Raw genomic sequence first — 6,000 nt, forward strand, 5'->3', positions numbered from 1 at the left:
TTACCCTACATTATTCATCTCATATGCATACGTATATACTGTACTCTATATCATCGACTGCATCCTTATGTAATACATGTATCACTAGCCACTTTAACTATGCCACTTTGTTTACATACTCACCTCATGTATATACTGTACTCGATACCATCTACTGTATCCTGCCTATGCTACTCTGTACCATCACTCGTTCATATATCCTTATGTACATATTCTTTATCCCCTTACACTGTGTATAAGACAGTCGTTTTGGAATTGTTAGTTAGATGACTTGTTGGTTATTACTGCATTGTCGGAACTAGAAGCACAAGCATTTCGTTACACTCGCATTAACATCTGCTAACCATGTGTATGTGACAAATGAAATTTGATTTGATTTGGATGGGGGGGGGGGGGGGTGACTGGAGTTGCTCATCCCTGGCCTACAAAGATTGCAATTTCAGAATGTGGGGCTGGACATGTGAAAGTTGCACCCCTGACTTTCACCACCCTGTGAAGTTCATCAAAACGTATTTCATCTGTAGCCTAATTAAGTGCTCGCTTACCCGACTAGTCATAGTGGGAGGACCGCACAACATGTCATCGTGTAACAGATGTAAATCGTACTCTCCTTGTGTTGTGTTGTGTTGTGTTTTGTCCAAATAAATCACCCCAGCCAGTGGTTCCAGTTGAGCATTTATTTATGTTGTTAAATAGGAAACAGCACGTTAGTTGTGCAGGGCTTAACGATGTTGATGGCTATCGATGGTAAAATCTGTAGCATGAAAACAACTGTGTTAGCAGTGGGCTTACGTGACCATTACATAGGTGTATGCTAGCTAACACACTTATTTACAGCAATCATATGCCAAAGCACATCCCAGAAAGCCCCTCAATCTCTAACAGGTACCATATACCCACACATGTATAAATTAGTAATGTACAGCAAACTTGTACGCATTGTAAATTAGAAAATAGAAAACAGTATTCAGAACGTGACCTACCCCTTGCATCACATTTTCATACTAGGGAGAACTGACGTTCACCATCTCCCTCTATCTGTATGCGACGCCAATCACAACACGCCTTATTGTCAACTGAGTTGAACCAACCAAGAAGAAAGCTTGAACATTGAATACACCTTCCTTTAGAGGCAAGTGGAAACATAACCAACCCTGTTACATTCGCGTGACTCCAAGTTTACTTTGTTATAATGATTATTATATCAATGTTGGAGCATAAAACCATTTCCACAGTAATTTATCGCATAATTAATTTTACTGACTCAGAAAGATCCCACCATGTCGAACAAACAAATTATATGTCAGCATTTATAAAATTGTACCGAAACTTCCTGTTTCCATCACAGCCATCTTGATTTCTTATATATGGTATGACTTTACTCACATAAAAACTGTGGATGGAAACGTGGTTAGTGACTGTGTCCTCTGTCAACACATTAGTCACATTAAAGTGGAGAACAGTGTTTGCTGATGCATTCCAACAGACTCTTATATAAACATCTGTGAAGAACAGCAAGGAACATGTTCAGACTTTATGTGAGCCTAATTCTTGCATTGTCATGTAAAACAAATAAGCTAATAATTTAGTTCTGTCTTTTTTAGTAGAGGTGTTTCTGTCACAATAGTGAAGGTATGGAATAGGTATGGGTATGGTATGGCTAGGGATATCACATGGTCGGGTGGAGTTAATTACCGTCTGCACACAGTGCAACAATGGCAGGCAGGCAAGTATTCTTGATAAAGAGTGCAGTCCACACCTGAAAGGACAATAGATAAAGTGTCTACTTTAATGTAAATAAGATAGGTTTCCATCCTATTGGAGATTATTGTCAAATCCGCATGAAGAAAAGTTGTGCATTTTCCCACCAGCGGTGTGTTTCCACCAAAAATACTTGTTGTGGATTTAAAAAAAATGTGAGTGATGACATAGTGCACATAAAATGTACTTTTTCGCTTAAGTTTTCATGTACCAAATAAATTCAGCAAAAAAAGAAATGTCCTCTCACTGTCAATTGCGTTTATTTTCAGCAAACTTAACATGTGTAAATATTTGTATGAACATAACAAGATTCAACATCTGAGACATAAACTGAACCAGTTCCACAGACATGTGACTAACAGAAATTGAATAATGTGTCCCTGAACAAAGGTGGGATCAAAATCAAAAGTAACAGTCAGTATCTGGTGTGGCCACCAGCTGCATTAAGTACTGCAGTGCATCTCCTCCTCATTGACTGTACCACACTTGCCAGTTATTGCTGTGAAATGTTACCCCACTCTTCCACCAAGGCACCTGCGAGTTCCCGGACATTTCTGGGGGGAATGGCCCCAGCACTCACCCTCCGATACAACAGGTCCCAGACGTGCTCAATAGGATTGAGATCCGGGCTCTTCGCTGGCCATAGCAGAACACTGACATTCCTGTCTTGCAGGAAATCACACATAGAACAAGCAGTATGGCTGGTTGCATTGTCATGCTGGAGGGTCATGAGCCTGCACCTGCAGGAAGGGTACCACATGAGGGAGGAGGATGTCTTCCCTGTAATGCACAGCGTTGAGATTGCCTGCAATGACAACAAGCTCAGTCCGATGATACTGTAACACACCGCCCCAGACCATGACGGACCCTCCACCTCCAAATCGATCCCACTCCAGAGTACAGGCCTCGGTGTAACGCTCATTCCTCCGACGATAAACGCGAATCCGACCATCACCCCTGGTGAGACAAAACCGCGACTCGTCAGTGAAGAGCACTTTTTGCCAGTCCTGTTTGGTCCAGCGACTGTGGGTTTGTGCCCATAGGCGACGTTGTTGCTGGTGATGTCTGGTGAGGACATGCCTTACAACAGGCCTACAAGCCCTCAGCCCCTCTCAGCCTATTGCGGACAGTCTGAGCACTGATGGAGGGATTGTGCGTTCCTGGTGTAACTCGGGCAGTTGTTGTTGCCATCCTGTACCTGTCCCACTGGTGTGATGTTCGGATGTACCGATCCTGGGCAGGTGTTGTTACACGTGGTCTGCCACTGCGAGAATGATCAGCTGTCCGTCCTGTCTCCCTGTAGCGCTGTCTTAGGCGTCTCACAGTACGGACATTGCAATTTATTGCCCTGGAAACATTTGCAGTCCTTATTGCCTCCTTGCAGTATGCCTAAGGCACGTTCACGCAGATGAGCAGGGACCCTGGGCATCTTTCTTTTTGTGTTTTTCAGTCAGTAGAAAGGCCTCTTTTAGTGTCCTTAGTTTTCATAACTGTGACCATAATTGGCTACCGTCTGTAAGCTGTCTTAACGACCGTTCCACAGGTGCATGTTCATTAACTGTTTATGGTTCATTGAACAAGCATGGGAAACAGTGTTTAAACCCTTTACAATGAAGATCTGTGAAGTTATTTGGATTTTTACTAATTATCTTTGAAAGACAGGGTCCTGAAAAAGAGATGTTTCTTTTTTTTGCTGAGTATATATATTTTTTATTTAACTAGGTAAGTCAGTTAAGAAAAAAATATTATTTACAATGACGGCCGACCCCAGCCAAACCCTAACGACGCAAGGCCAATTGTGCGCCGCCCGATGGGACTCCCAATCACAGGCGGATGTGATATAGCCTGGAATCGAACCAGGGTTTATATTGACGCCTCTAGCACTAAGATGCAGTGCCTTAAACAGCTGTGCAACTCAGGAGACCCAAGAAATCTAAATTTCAATGATGGATATTCTAAAGTTCAATGTGTTTCCATTACATTTTCAACTCTAACAATGGTTTTGTCACAAAAACTGTTGCTGAACTAGAAAATGTGCCTACTCTGGTCTCGGCAAGTGTGCTGTAGCCAACAGCTCGCAGATACAGTGCGGGTAGGCTAGTCTACATGATGAGATTATTATGGATATTTTTATTTGTCAAATGGCAGTCAACCATTGATCATCATCTGGATGGCGCTCATCTAGCGTAGTAATTGACTACCGAACAGCTCCTTTTTTCATCTATTGCTGCTCATTGGACCCTATGATCACTCGGCTACACAAGCAGATGCCTGCTGGACTGTTCCTTAACACGGTACTTCATTTTGTTTATCTGTCGGCCCCAGCCTCAAACTCAGGCCCTGCGTGTAGCTAAATGACCCTCTCTGCCCATTCATCGCCATTTACCCATTGTTGTTGTCTTAGCTGTTTACCCGTTGTTGTCTCACCTGTTGTTGTCTTAGCTCTCCCAACCAACACATGTGATTGCTGTATGCGCCTCTCTAATGACAATATGCCTTGTATACTGTTGTTTAGGGCAGCTCTCATTTTTTTATTATACTGCGGAGCCCCTAGTCCTGCTCAACATGCCTCAGATAGCCCCCCTCTCCCACCCCCCACACATGCGAGACCGCACCTAGCTTAACTGCCGCCTCCAGAGATGCAACGTCTCTCATCATCACTCAATGCCTAGGTTTATCCCCACTGTACTCGCACTCCACCATACCCTTGTCTGTACGCTATGCCCTGAATCTATCCTACCATGCCCAGAAATCTGCTCCTTTGATTCTCTGTTCCCAAAGCACGAAACGACCAGTTCTTATAGCCTTTAGCCGTACCCTCATCCTTCTCCTCCTTGATTCCTCTGGTGATGTAGAGGTTAACCTAGGCCCTGTGTGTCCCCAGGCGCTCTCATTTGCTAACTTCTGCAAACGTAAAAGCCTTGGGTTCATGCATGTTAACATCAGAAGCCTCCTCCCTAAGTTTGCTTTATTCACTGCTTTAGCACACTCCGCCAACCCTGATGTCCTAGCCATGTCTGAATCATGGCTTAGGAAGGCCACCAAAAATTCTGAAATTTCCATCCCCAATTACAACATTTTCCGTCAAGACAGAACTGCTAAAGGGGGCGGAATTGCAATCTACTGTAGAGATAGCCTGCAGAGTTCTGTCATAATATCCAGGTCTGTGCCCTAACAGTTCGAGCTTCTGCTTTCAAAAATCCATCTCTCCAGAAATAAGTCCCTCACCGTTACCGCTAGTTATAGACCCCCCTGCCCTGGACACCATATGTGAATTGATTGCCCCCCATCTATCGTCGGAGTTCGTACTGCTAGGTGACCTAAATTGGGATATGCGTGACACCCCGGCCATCCTACAATCTAAGCTATATGCTCTCAATCTCAGACAAATTATGAAGGAACCTACCAGGTACAACCCCAAATCTGTAAACATGGGCACCCTCATATATATCAACCTGACCAACTTGCCCTCTGAATACACCTCTGCTATCTTCAACCAGGATCTTAGTGATCACTGCCTCATTGCCTGCGTCCGTTATGGGTCCGAGGTCAAACGACCACCCCTCATCACTGCCAAACACTCCCTAAAACACTTCTGTGAGCAGGCCTTTCTAATCGACCTGGCCCGGGTATCCTCGAAGGATATCATCCTCATCCCGTCAGTAGAGGATGCCTGGTTGTTCTTTAAAAGTGCTTTCCTCACCATCTTAAATAAGATTTCCCCTTTCAAAAAATGTAGAATTAAGAACAGATATAGCCCTTGGTTCACTCCAGACTTGACTGCCCTTGACCAGCACAAAAACACCCTGTGGCGTACTGCACTAGCTTCAAATAGTCCCTGCGATATGTAACTTTTCATAGAAGTCAGGAACCAATACACACTGTCAGTTAGGAAACCAAAGGCTAGCTTTTTCAATAAGAAATTTGCATCCTGCAGCACTAATTCCAAAAAATGTTGGGACACTGTAAAGCCCATGGAGAATAAGAGTACCTCCTCCCAGCTGCCCACTGCACTGAGATTAGGAAACACTGTCACAACTGATAAATACATGATAATTGAGAGGTTCAATAAGCATTTCTCTACGGCTGGCCACGCTTTCCACCTGGCTACCCCAACCCCGGCCAACAGCTCTGCACATTTCACTGGTCATCCCGAAAGCCAACACCTCCTTTGGCTGCCTTTCCTTACAATTCTCTGCTGCCAATGACTGGAACGAATTGCAAAAACGTAAAGACATA

This window comes from Oncorhynchus mykiss, chromosome 2 (assembly GCF_013265735.2).
Source record: "Oncorhynchus mykiss isolate Arlee chromosome 2, USDA_OmykA_1.1, whole genome shotgun sequence".
Taxonomy (NCBI): domain Eukaryota; kingdom Metazoa; phylum Chordata; class Actinopteri; order Salmoniformes; family Salmonidae; genus Oncorhynchus; species Oncorhynchus mykiss.